Here is a 14,755-nt window from a genome sequence, read left to right as displayed (position 1 = left end):
TCTATACAATAAACATTATAAAAATTATTAGCTGCGTGTGATAGATTTGCTGTTATAACTCTTCAGTTGTGTTAGCAGAAGAGGCGAACATTACTTCTAAGATAACTCTAACCACGCCACACCCCTAGGAAATTAGAAAGTTTTGCTAATAAAATTTTGATTGCTCCACTGACTACTAGGCAAATGTTGCAATTGGAGAAATGAAACCGGTTAATAACGAATTCACCTCCACTGCGCAGAGATTTTGAGACTAGCATCACTATACAAATACATGACGCCAATTTGTGTACATGCAACTCCTTCGTTTCCAGAAGAATTGAGCCAGCACGCCTTGTACATTGTTCACATTCAGTGTGATAGAGGGGGGGAGAGAGAGAAAACAAGGGTAGGAAAGGCAGGGAGGTCAACCAGAACAGCATCCGGGTGCTACCCTACACGGGGGGTGGGGGAAAGGGGAATAGAAAGCGGAAGAAAGGGAGAGAGTAAACACTGAGTATGTGTGGGAGGGACACCATACACAAGGACACTATAAACGGTCTGTTAAGCCCGTGCACTTCAAGTACTGCAGGAACGGCAAGAAAACTGTACCGAGCAAAGAGCAAAAAACGATGTATATAGAAGTGCAGGTGGTTTAATGACAGGTCGTTCTGGTTGGCTGTGTAGTTTACCGAGAAACGTTCTACACGGACAGGGAGGAATAGTTTGTCGAACGAGCTTCCAACACTTTCAACCATGCGCCAAGTGGTTCAATTTTCGCATTAGAAATTGTGTGTTTAGAATTGTTCGCATCTAACTTAGTGCGCTCTGCTGCTTTACGCTTAATTTCGCGCAGACGAGAAAATAAGAAACAGAAAAGAATACAAAGAACAATAACATAAAGTCGATGGGAATATTTAACGCCGTCAACAGCTGAATGGAACATCAGTTTTGAACGGGAAAGGTCGCCTATTCGATACCAGTAGGATTCGAAGTTTTATTTTTTAATTTCATCGGTGTCACGACGACATTGTGATAACGAGTTTTTGCTGATAACAGGGCTTGGCTGGACGTCTTTTGCGAGGAAACTGTCCATTAACAGCTACTCGCTGTAACAAACGCATCCCTGTAAGCAAGACGCCAAAAGGTCGAAGCAAAAGAGGTAACGACTGACAGGACAGGGTAGGGTTGTCACGCTACGGGTGGATTTAGCCTTGCGTGAAAAATATACCTGGCAATTGGCCTGCTTGAGCGCCGAGTATATATACCTAGATTGTATTGTCAGCCTCCACCATTCATCAGCTAAACTAATGGCCTCCAGTAACTGCAGAAACGGAAGCGACACATGAATAACCCCTGAAGCATTGCAAGAAAAACAGCTTCTTTTACCACGCCAAGCAAGCGTGCGCTTGAATGGCGGGACAAACAGGCTAGACTAAACGATCTAACATTCCGAAAGGCCCTTGCATCAACTAGTTGCGTACACACTGCCCGTACGTTACGAAAGTCCAACGCCAGCAACATCTTACTTCCGGACAACGGACGAGCACACACGAATCCATCGCAGGCTGTGATCTGCCCGCGCACAAGAGCACTGGGCTGCTCGCGCACTCGAAAGGAGTCTTCTAAGGTGCCCAGCAATCCTGCAGGCAGACGAAGGTCAATATAAAGAAACATGGGTGGCATTGCAGCCATGCGAAAAAGGACGGTGAAATGGCGGCAGCATAGAATCTAGACTTGGGCAGTGCGCTACCTTTGCGTCCGTCATGAGAGGGTGAAGGCAACATCTGTGGCTGCTATACAACAGCGCCACCACGCGGGCAGCACAGCCAAAGCTAAAGAGAAAAAAGAACGATGGAGAACAGTCAGAGCAGAACGGCATCAATATATTGGGGTGGCTACGTGGGTCAGCGGTTGTGTAAACACAAAGACAACGCCATCATCGGGAAGAAACGTAACCTCGAGGAACCGTTGGATACGGCTGCCTTCATCAGCGCTGTTTACGACAACGACGAATTAAATATTAAAGAAAAGTGCGGTATCTGGCTGGCTGTCTTCCTTGAATTCCCTTGCCGGTGATCAAACATGGGGGAGCCGAACTCCGAAACTCGAGACAAAATTAGTTCCATCGCCGTAGGGGACGTATTTAATGAGCTCCCGTGGTACTGAAGCGAGCGCCTTGAGGAAAGAGTGGCGGTGGTGCCGAATGTAAAGAATTTTGAGAACAGCAGCCCAGAAACAGATCTCATGAAACATAACGCTGAGAGCTCATGCCTTCCATCTTAAATCTTCTCAGGCTATTAAATATTTCATTTCGTTTCTCTCTTCTTGCGCTTTTTGCCCCCGCGAATTTTCATTCTGCTCATATAGTATTCGATAACAATGAAACTGCTGAAGTTGCAGATTGAGGCTATAGTTAGTTTGATGCTTCGAGAAAGGCTGTGCTGGACAACGAGACAGACAGTTGGGCAGAAAACACGGGCGTCAGTGTTTACTTTTCCCACATTTTAGTACCGTGCACTTCCAATACGATGAACTAGAGAACCTGAGTGGCAGATCAGTATTGAGAATACCAAGATTACACTTATCTATATGAAAGAAGAAGCACGCGACATCCAATTTTGGTCACATAGAGACAGATAGACAGTGTAGATAGACAGACAGTGTAGTTCAATAACAACAGTAAGCAGCCTCGACGAGGCCAGGCGATCTCTTTCAATGTCAGCCGAAGTTTAAAATATTTTTCTTCGCTTTCGAAGCTCCCGTGTTTTTCACCTAATTTATAGAACTGCTTCTCTATGACACCAAAACTGTTATAAGTGAATCTGTGCGAATCGACTGCTGAACATATAGAAATCAAATATATTGAGAAGTAGTAAAACTTCGGCATAAGACCTACAATTCTCATGATCCGTTTCAACCGGAACGACCATAGAACCTTTAAACGGGCTGCAGGAATGGACAGGTTGTTGCCATGGATATTATGCCAATCTCATGCTTGTTCTTTCACCGACGCATCTAGCTTGTCGGCACAACCACAGAGACTATATCGATAACACACCGATAACAGCGCAATCTCTTCCACATTAGAATACAAAAACAATTTAATAAATGTACGGTGCAGCGGAAAGGCTGTTCGTTTCGTTTTGTGTCTATATTTCGTTGAATTCTCGGAAATAAAAGATAGGGTCGCATAAGGAAGATAAGGCAACCAACTGAATAAATCTGCAATGCAACTCCCGCTCCCCGATGTGGACCTAAAGATCGACAAAATATTCACATTACCCGCACGAATAACAATTGGCTGCCAGTTTTGTTTCGGTGGGTGTTTTATTCCGTTTGTTTTTGTTAAAGTATCGACACTAATTCTTGCACCGAGAACAAGAATACTTTCACTAGCGTAGGGCATTACTCCTTTCAACCTTCTTGCAATTTATTACAAGCGGCTTCTACTCGGTACAGCGTAGCTGTGAATACGTTATTAGATCACCTCAGTAGTAAATAGTCATGTGACCCACCGAACTCAGAAGCCTCATTCGCAAAGGCTCTTGTGCAGATAGGAGCACAGCTGCTCAAATCGCTCATGGATTACATGCCATAACGCCTGCAAGTCGGTCGAAAAGAGTGTGCCGCGTTCCCGCTTCCCTCTCTCTAGCCCTGCACGCACACAGAACCACCAGCCATATATAGGAAAACGACAGAAATGTTATCGCTCTAGCACGCAAGAAAACAGGAGGGGTGCCCTGGAAATCTGACACGCGCTGTTAGTCAGCCATCGTGACATTTCCCCAGGGCACGTTGGCTTGCATTTATGCACCTTGTGAACCGGAAACAAGTAGTTCTTCCGGTATATTTTTTGTGATATATAAGTAAGACATAATACGGATGCTGACGCTAATGATACTTATTATTCGCTTCCCTCAACCTAGAGACAGGAGTGTTGTTTATCTTCTGTCTTCTTGTTGAGCACAGTTTTGTATTTTCGACGTTAGCATCGTCTACCCGAAGTTACGAGATGCAACGCGTCTTCCCACGGGGAAAAAACCAGAGGATAAAAAAATTAAACAGCGAGAAAAGAACTAGGCATCCAACCGTACCTGAAAGTATATGCGTTTTTGACTGCCCAGTTAAAAAGTGAACAATCCGAAAGAAAGCAATCGGCACTTAGCAAAGGCTGAACCAGAAGGAACACGTGAATCCCGCCTTTGCTATACGCTTGCACGAAAGGCGTGGCGTGGGGCCGTGGAAGTGACTCCTGACAGTCTACTTACTTGCAGCGTCGACGCGTCATTATACGTGCTGAGCAAGTGCCGTACTGCTGTGTCATCGCACAAGAAGCGAAAAGAGCGAAACAAACGCGATAGCGCAAGACGGAGAGCAAAGCATGACGCTAGAACAGAAGCAGAAGAAAGAACAACGTTAGATCTAAAGACACCTCGACTCCTGCCGCCCGAGCGGGGAACATAAAAGCATGCCTTCCACGTCTGGGCACAGCCTTCCCAACTGCTGATGCTGCTCCCACCTTGAGCACGCTCGGGTCCTGCTGATCGGTTTCCTGTGTCACGCTACCGTAGCGTTTACCAAGCGTGCGCGGTGGAACCCGGTTAATTGCCGACCCGCCGCCAAGCCGAATGGAATCGTTCGTGCATGCATGCAGCAAAGTGGCACGCGCAAGCTGTAGAGCAGGGTACCGCTTTCTGCCTCTGAGTTAGAGTAGCACAGAGCTCCAGAGCAAGCCCATGATTGCTGCTTTGCCGGGAGTTGCAGAAGTTAGTTTTCAGGGGAAGAGCATCGAAGGTTTATTTGGGAGGGAGGACGATGAGCCTGATGCTATGGGGATGACGGCCGACGAGCTCGTGGAGAACGGGACTAGTGACGGCGGAATGACCACTAGTAACTGTTCCATGGAGCAGTAGCGTCAGTTTTGGGTGGTTGCTGGCCAAAGGAGGCTGCAAACGACGTGGGCTCAGTCCGTAAGGATAAAAAAAAGTCCCAGGTGTCCTTAGCTATCGCCTAAGAGACGCGGAGGCGGAAGCATTGTAATGGCTACTGTAATTCACCCTAATCCATCTTGATTTACCGAAATCCGCCCTAATACATCTTAATCTACTAAATACACCTTTATCCTCCTTACTCCACCTTGATTCAACCTAATCCAACATAATCGAATCGCTAATCGATATGCTAATAATTATTCGTCGCTTATACACGGCTGGACATGATTTCGTCCGCTTCTGGCCTTCCTTGGGTCGGGTGATCTTATTTGTACCTCGCAACGCAACCTTGAAACATAGATGTCTACGGGTTTCGCCTTAATAATCATAAGTCGATCGTGGAAGTGAAGAAGCGATATGCGGTTGCAGCAATAGCGGACAATGCGACCGACTGTGATAAAAAATAAGCTTGTGCCGAACGCCACACCGTGCGACACTTGTTTTCCAAACCAGTACAACATTCCTTCACAGTATAGGTACTAGGTCAAAAGACAACACAGTCATAGAAAAATGGGAGATATGGGTGACTTCAACGCCTTTTGTGTCATTTGAATGCCGAGACGGCGTCGCGAATTATCTTCATATCTGCCGGAGAGACCCGACGCTGGCTGCAGGATCGACGTCAATGGTGAACGAATGAATTAAACACAAATTGTAAGAAACATGTTGCGGTCTGGCATTAGGATCTTAAAGGACTGCACTAACAAACAAAATTGTGTACTTGCAAAATATGTATCACGATGAAAAAAGAGTCTAAGCAATCCCAACACGGTTTATTTCTTTTGTCACATCTGTTTGCAATATCTCGCTTCGCTTCTTGCGCTAACAAAGTAGCGATACAAAAGCTGTCAAGTTCATACGTTACTGGAAAGAGTGGTAAATGCTATAGGAATGACGATACCGTGGGGCATATTAAAAGACAAAAAACTGGCAATAACTGCTTGAAATTGCGTTCAAAAGAGACTGGACAAAAGACCATAGTATCCAAGGCCCCGTAATGTTGACCATAAATAATAAGAACACAAATAAGAAAAAATATTCAACACAGGCTGAAAAGGCGACAACGAACGATGCGTGCCTTTTTCGACTTCATTCGAACAAACCTTCAAATTTTCACGTAACCTTTTCAAGAGCTTCCCACAGCAAAAAAATAAAGCAAAATAATGGCCGATGGGGAACCGGGATCTTGATAAAGCTCTTTCGCAGGATACACACTACGTTGAGCTAAATAGGCCAGTCAAAGGGTAAGAACGCGAAAACCTTAGTCACGCTGGCAACCTCCTGATCAGTAGGAAAGGTGCATTGCAGCTACTCATTGCCGTTGCAAACGATTGAGCAAGAAACTAACTAACTAACTAACTAACTAACTAACTAACTAACTAACTAACTAACTAACTAACTAACTAACTAACTAACTAACTAACTAACTAACTAACTAACTAACTAACCGACCGAGCGACCGACCGACCGACCCACCCACCCACCCACCCACCCACCCACCCACTCACTCACTCACTCACTCACTCACTCACTCACTCACTCACTCACTCACTCACTCACTCACTCACTCACTCACTCACTCACTCACTCACTCACTCACTCACCCACTCACTCACTCACTCACTCGCTACGCTCCCTGCAACATCCGATTCGAGCAATTACTTGGGAAATCCCTCAGAGAGACGAGATTCGTATGACCCTGCCTCAATCGGTGCGGCAGCTGCGTACCCATCCAACTGTGCATCGTAACCAGCGAGGTGACAGGCGTAGTGTGAGGCGGTAACAGGATCCAGAAGACTCGGTTTATCGACCATTGCTAAACGTTTGCCCTTGGAAGAGCAGCAGAAGGTGCAGCCGTTCGAGGGAGAGCTTCACAAACAGAACAGCCCTGAAGACCTGGCGCGGACCATGCGAGGATCCTTGCTGCACAGAACTCCGGCGTTGCCCTACTAGCTCGTTTCATGTAAGATTCAGTACGCAGCCTGGCGTATTGCCATAACTGTGGAAGGAGCGGAATAACGCCGTTGGTAATCTCCAGCGTGCATTGTCGGCTTGTGCCTTGTACTGATGAAGGATTGCTTGGGAAAGTATATCATCAGTTGCGTGTGTCTGTAGCTGATAAGCAGCACAGTGTCTACATTATGTGCTCTACTTCGCCTTCACTGGTCGTTAAACTTGTGTATTAGGCCTTGCGCACATTCAAGAGACAATACTTGATGAAAATGGAAAACCATAAGATTATAGGCTGTCTTTAAAAACGAAATCTAAGCCTGGCAGAGAAATAGCGAGGTATAGAGCAATAGTGATTTACAGCGCAAGGAATAAATACCACCAGGAAGAAAAAGAGGAAAAAAAAAACAAGGGCGGGAGGAAAACCAAAGGAAAACTCGTATATCTGTCGAGACTTGACAAACACGTTGTAGAAGCATCGCCTCGTAATAAAAAAAAAAGTGACTCAGTCAGAAATAAACAACAATAATATACAGAATAAAATACACAATAAATACACTATACAATGAAAATACACAATAAATAAAATAACAACAATAAAAGGAAGAAAAAGATCTTCGTGGTTGACTTCTCGCTCCACACATACTGGAACGACGGCGTGTTTACAGAGCCAGCAGAGCGCGATATTGGGATTGGGAGTGGGAGGAGCTCACGAAAGGACTGCGAATCCCAACGAATTCCTGCTCTGAGAAATCGACAGGCCGCACTAGCCCGAAACGATAAGGGACAAGAAAGGCACCGTCGAAACGCCGACCAGGCTATTTACTGCGAATTGAAAGAGAATATCGGCTAACGGCCGGAAAGCGGAGCGCTTTCCAGCCTTACAAAGGCAGGCGATAATTGTACAAGAAGTGTAAAAAAGAGGAAGATGTAAGCGCTCGACAGGAAGCTGTAGCCGGAGGATGTAGTTCCTCGCAAAGCGAAGAGTGGACGCATTAGCAAAGCGAGGCGATCAGCGCACTTCACGAAACCAGGGAAACGTCGATTATTCTTCTCTACGTTTCCTGTCGAAAATGAAGTCACTTACAACCGCGTACATTAGAAGCGCAGAAGAAGCGCAAGAAGCAGAAGCAAAGAGAAGCAGAGAAACGAATCAAGAAAATGCGATTTTTTTTAATTCTTTTTCGGGAAGACGTGCGCTCGGCGCCTGCGTTTTGCTGGAGACGCGATATGAATCTTGCTCAGTGACCGAGCTCAACGGAACGGCATCGCTCATTCTCGTCGTATATCTTTCGCTGAAGCTCGTGGCAACCCTGGCGGCCGGAGACATTATCCGTCGTGCCTGCAACGAAGAGACACTGTAACCCAGCTGGACGCAGTGGAGACATCACTCATACGGATGCTCAATATCGAGAGACATATGCGCGCACCAAAGCTAATGCGCTTGATCAATCTGCGAAGCCCTTTGGTTAGACGCTGTACGTCTTCTCTAATACAGATAGGCTCTTCGTAAGGTCGATGCACTCACCATATCCTTTTGTTTTATCTATTTTGGTTCTTGCTTGGAGACCCGCATGGTTTTCAAGTCTAAGGCAAAGTTGCGGCGCCGGAAGCCCTCCACGAAGAAAAGGCCGCCAGCGACCGGATTCGCTTGTATCACGAAATACGAGCAATTATTGTGGTACTTCAGGCGGATTGTGCGGGTAGCTCGGTGCGTAGAACAAAATAATGCAATACCATGCTAGACCGGTGCGAATCCCTGAGATAAATGTGGCTTCGGTGTATAAAGTAAAGCTATTTCGAAATCATAAAGAGTAGCGAACATGGTGTACATGCGCTAACAGGCGCTCCTCGACAAAAGGTTCCGTTGTAGAGAAGTTGAAAACTTCGTGCAAAGCCCCATTAAGTACTGAGATTGGCTATGTCGCATAATTTAACTCCGCTGAAAGGCAATGAGGCCAGCGCACACTGGTCGGTGGCGAATCTTTGAAAGAAACTGCCTGATAGCATCGACCTTTGGGGTAATTGGTTACGCATAACAGATCACGGTCAAGCGCGCACAAACAATTACAGAGTGAGGAGTAGCCAACACAAGGACTTACTTCCAACTGACCGTGCATTTACAAAGTTCCATCATAAGAACACTTTCCTTCATGACGTCACAAGACCGAAATGCCGACATCGGATGTCCACGCTCAGAAACTTAGTTTCTTTGGACGAAAGAAACTGGGCAAAATGATGTGTTTAGATATGTGGTAAATTTTTTAAAATTTTAATGCAAGGGAGCGAAGATAGTTTTTCAGTCGCCGTAAATCAGCTCTTAGCGCTTTTTTCGCGAATGTTGCAGTCCTTTAATATTAACGAATGAAATTCCAGAAGACGGTGTTTTACGGTTTCTTGATTTGAAGCTAAAGCTCACTAATAATCATTTGTGCTAGTAGTACCACCCAAGGAAATGTAAACCCTGTTACCTTATCGTTCATACTATTTGAAACTTGTTAATAAAGCAATAGCTGGACAGTACTTAGATAACGCCCTGAAGAAATGTTGTTTTCATTCCATGGCAAGAAGTTTCGAAAGGCAAGTGACACGACTCTTGTCAGGTGAGTATCCTGACAGTGTTCCAGTATCTATAGCTGAGGGGAACTAGAATAAAGAGAGAAACGAAAGATGCTTTCAAGAAGGAAATAGATTCCGCACTGTAGTAATTCCATACATGCACCGCATTAGAAAAGAACTTCCATACATGCACCGCATAAAAAAAGAAAGGAAATCATAGCAATGTCAGAGTAGTGCTTTCCGCCCCTGAGAAGCTAGGAAAACTTTGCCAAATGACCAATCCTTTCCAGAAAAAAAAAAGAGTCGCGCACTGTCAGACATCGTGATTCTTTTGTAACGTGCGTGTCTGGTGTTGTATATTAAGTTCACTTATCATGTGGTTCCAACTATATTGGTCAGACTGGAAGGAATATTTCTGTGCATTGTCATGAGTGTGGAATAAAGTACAAGAAGCCTTGTAAACACTTCTTCAACATGCGTAAGATAGCAGCAAAAAATAAGAATCAGGACGTTAGGGAAATCATTGAAGCGGATGGCATTATTAAGGCGGGTGTGTTGTGTGTCAGCGCACCTTCTGTTTTTCTGTCGTCCAAAGAAACCAAGTTTCTGACGATGGACACCTGATGTCGGTATTTCGATTTTGTGTAGTCATGAAGGAAAGTGTTCGTATGATGCAATTTTGTATATACATGATCAATAGGAAGTAAGCGCTTGTGTTGTCTACTCCTCCCTCTGTCCTTGTTTGTGCGCGCTTGACCATGATCTGCGATAGGTGGTCGTCGCCTCCATATAGGATGGCATATGTTGTGATATTCTCGGAATACAATACACTTCATTTAGTTTCCCAACACCCACAGCTAGTCACGCCGGCAGCCTAACCTGATGGAAAGGAGTAAATGTGATAGGCAAAGGCAGCAAGTTTTCAGCCCATGCGACGGCAGTTATCCATTTGATAGGAAGTGTCGCTCCAGCTAATCGGGATGGTGTGTTATATGGCAGAAGGTGGTTTGGCGCCAAGGCTTGATAATTAACGTTCATGAAGTAAGCAAGTTAGAACAGGTACTGGCTGGTAACTACCAAGCGCATACTTATGAATGCAAATGGAAGGTATGGGGACGTGAACCACACAGTATCACTCTCTGAAAGCGCATCATTCACGTCAATCAACGATAGTGCCGGCGCTGAACACCACACAAATGTGAAACTACCCGCCTATGCTGGTAACGTGTTATGCTGCCATTAATCAAGTGTGAGTGTGCTCTAAAGAAATTCTTTAAACTCATTGTCTGCGCTGGCTGTATTGAACTTCGACAACTGCAACCTTAAGATGATCAGGAGGTTGTGCGTAGGCTGGTGGTTACAATGAAGGACTGACGCGTGACCCTCGTAAGGTGGTCACAAGCTTAAGCGCTGTGATTGTTTTTCTGTCAAGATGGCCAGCTGTAACACCTCGGTGGCGCAGGCAGTGCTCTGTGCCTTTATTGTGAATATGGCGAAGATAGAAATGATGGGACAAGTGGAGCCAGATAGACAGCAGCCTAAGTAAGACTTTATTTGTTGCGGCGTTCGGTTACTACGACTGATGCAAAGCCTTCGTTATGGAACTGCGTTTGAACATTGTCTTCGGACGTGCGTGCGACGAAGTGGGGATTTAAGATTACGCATGTGGTATACCAGAGTAGCGCACTGCGCATAACGAATATTTGTTTCACGCTTGTGCCTGTGCTGTAACATAACTATGCAAAGCACGCCGCCTGTGTGGCTTGGCCTTTTTGTTCCAACCAAAGCAATCTTGAAACGGCCTTTTCATTTTATGCTCGTAAATATCAGCCTTGTCACGTTTGAAGCTACACATGTAATACGTCGGAATTGGTCTGAGAATAAACTATTGCGTATGCACTGATCAGTGCTAGACGTATACACGCATGACGGAAATGCATAAAGACAGCGTACCATCTTGAATATTTTGGCAATTGGATGTTTATCGTGTGAGCCTCATAGCCTACGCAGAGATGATCATTCGGTGCATAGCGCAGAATTAGGTGCATAGCGCATAGCGCAGTCCAGACACTAGAGACGTAGTTTCATGGTTATTGTGCTCAGCAAGTATGGCAAACAGTTTAATGTTTTTTTCTTCTAACTTTCCTCCTTATAGCTTTCTTTTAAACAACTTTACTTAGGTATTATAGCTATCCTTATTTTGAGCATACGTAAGAAAAACTGCACTGACTAAAACGGGCAGCACAGCGTTAAATTCTTCAAGAATTAGACTGAACAATATACAGTAATGTTTCTAGAGAACCAATGGTCCCAGCAAAGATTCTTGAAAACAGAAAAGGTTGCGTCAAAGAAACAATTTTTGGAACGGCTAAGTGGCAAGCACTTCATCTAACGACGTTTTTTTCTTTCCGTCACGCAAAAATTCAACATGGTCAATTTTTCTCGCCATTTGAGCGGTACTAAAGGCATCCATTTAATAAAATATAATCCGTGCAGAGTGCCAATAAGTTGCTCTTGCTGCTATTGGCCATATTTCCGCGTGGCACAATATCTGCCCGCGTTATGTTAAGAAAATTCACAGCACTCCACAACATGAATACTGCATACTTGTAGCTGCCTCTAGCTAACTCTCACTGAGTGTAAAATGCTAAATTCCCACACTGACTGATTGGACTAATTCGACAGACTGGACAAACTGGACTGCACTGGACGGACAGTCTGGACTGGACAGAATTGGACTGGACAGGACTGGGCAGGACTGGACATGCTGGCTGGCTGGCTGGTTGAGTGACTGTTGATTGGTTGATTGATTGATTATATGGTTTTTATTTATTTCACCACCACGAGGATGAGATCACCAGTAGCACCCAAAGCCAACGGCTAATTATTCGACATTTCTTTCTATTTTTTTTTCCTGCAGGTCCTCCTGCCGGAGCCTAATTAACCAGCGATTGTATGATTTACAGCAATATGCATATTACAATTTTGTCTTGGTAACGAGATTTCAGAGTCTATCTCGCTTTAGTTCTTGTTTATTCCTTTATTCATAAATAAACAGTGATTGCTTCGGAGAGTAGTTCGGGCACAAAGAGCTTTTAATGGTATGTGCTTGGCTAACGATGGCATATATTTTGAGCTGTCCATTATTAGTGCCAGTATACTACGACTGAACAAATGAACATACCCTGTATTTTGCTTGTGCTGAATGATGACCGTAATTGAACTATTATTGTACCTGCATTTGTACAGACACAGAGAAAAAAAGAAGAGTTTAACCAGCGTTAGAACTATTTGCTTCATTACACATTGGGAGCGAAAGAAGACACAGCAAGAGGTTAAAAAAACGGTCAATGTGCGCGCAGACGGGTAAGAGCACTCAGTAACATTGTAAAAAGCACGTTCGTGTTGTGGGCGAGGCAACAATACACAGACGCAGCTTTCATACACCAGTCTACTCAGGAGCGGACCTTTGGTTGACAAACAGTTTTCCCTAAGCCCTTCAGCAGAAATTGCGTACAGTCGCTCGGAACGTTGAACAAATTTTGTGATTCTGGGTGACCTATGATCTACTTCTATGTTATTTTTTTTCTCGAAAAGAAGTAGCCGACACCAGCTGTTGATGCCAAAATATCCTTATTTTTCAAGTAGATTGAAAAAGATAAATTTTCAATGTCTTGCTGCAGGTCTATATATCGCCGTATCTCACATTTTATTTTTTTAGATAAAAAAACGGGGCAGAATCTTCAAGCATTTCAATCCCTGCCCCTACCCCCCCTCCCTATCTCAATTAAGTAAAACAAACTGAAGTGAAAAAAAAAGAACACTGTTGCCTTGACGAGAGCAAATGACATGTAGTCTTAGTGAAGGGCAGGTGCACTGTTATTTCAAGCGCAGGAAAAACAAACAGGCATCATCGAGAGCAACAAGACTGGAAAACAAAACAACCTAAGTAGCAGATGAAGGAAAATACATTTATACAAAAACCCGTTTATAGCGGTCATGTTGGAAAAACATTCTCCTAGCGGCAAGTTTTGGGCCACCAGAAAAGTAAAGTATTCGCGACAGATCCAGGCATTGGCAAAATTTAAGAAGCAACGAGCTTGGAAGGGCCGCACGAAACGTGTGCGAGCGCAGAGCAGCGGTGGAAGCTAAACATCAAGGCCAAAGTCTCCAACTTCACGTTTGTATTTGGCATGGGACTCCGTGACCCAGCATCATTTGACCCAGCGAGAAGGACAGAGAAATGGTAAGTTGAGAAAAATATGCCAGAGAATATTCAGTAAAAAAAAAAAAGAGGTGTAGAGTACATTTCTAAGAAAGCAAAATATTAGAATGCCAGAAAGCGTCGCATAGTCGCCCCATTCTTCGAAGGCGCACGTGCATTGGCAAAACGAAATAACCCGAGATGAAGAGACAGAACATGCTGCGGCGCATCCGGCCAGCTGCGTTTCGCCGAGTAAACAGTGCGGTCTGCACGCAGTCAACTTCAGCGACGAGTTCTGCAGCCAGAAGGAGCCGTGGAATTGAGAAAAAAAAAAGAAGACACAAAGAAACTCCAGTAAAGTGCAAGGTAAAGCTGATTGGTTTGGTTTCGTATTCCAGCGGTATTTGGGTTCCTGTTATAAAAAAAAAAGAATTAGCTCCACTTGCGCTAGCTTTAAATTGTCCGTGAATATATATTTTTATGTAATGCACTAAGATGGAAAGTACGTAACCTCAGTACGCACAATTGCGCTTTAATGTGTAACGAGTTTACCTTTTGCAGTGAATATCTTTTCGACGTTGAGACACATTAGCCAATTATTACACCAAGTTTCAATGACGTTAAGGTCGGACTGGAGAGCATGAGAATCGGCGTCGTTTGTAATAGAACGATAGATTACGTACAGGTACGACTGTACAGGATCGCCTTCAATGCCAGACGTTGACAATAGTTGTTTTACATAATCTTTCACTGCACCAGTGAAAGGAATCGTAAGCGCTAAGTATAGCACAGCGAATTCCTATCATCATCATCATTACCACAAGTGTGTTAAAGTTAGTTCCACAAGAAAGAATAAATATCGGTGTTAGAAAGCAGCACATTGGATAATACTGCAACGACAGTTTTAAAAACGTGCTCTATGCAAGCAAGTTTGTGCCAGGAACCTCCCCGCAAATTTTCACATCTAAACATCTGAGGCTGAATTGGAAAAGCTTTTCCTGTTTACGTGCCATTTGCCATTGGCCAGTCGCGTTCGCTAACAATATGCACAACATCCCGACGGGCTGGCCTC

The sequence above is a fragment of the Dermacentor albipictus genome, chromosome 3 (genome assembly GCF_038994185.2).
Source record: "Dermacentor albipictus isolate Rhodes 1998 colony chromosome 3, USDA_Dalb.pri_finalv2, whole genome shotgun sequence".
Classification (NCBI taxonomy): domain Eukaryota; kingdom Metazoa; phylum Arthropoda; class Arachnida; order Ixodida; family Ixodidae; genus Dermacentor; species Dermacentor albipictus.
Note: the sequence above shows the minus strand (reverse complement) of the source record.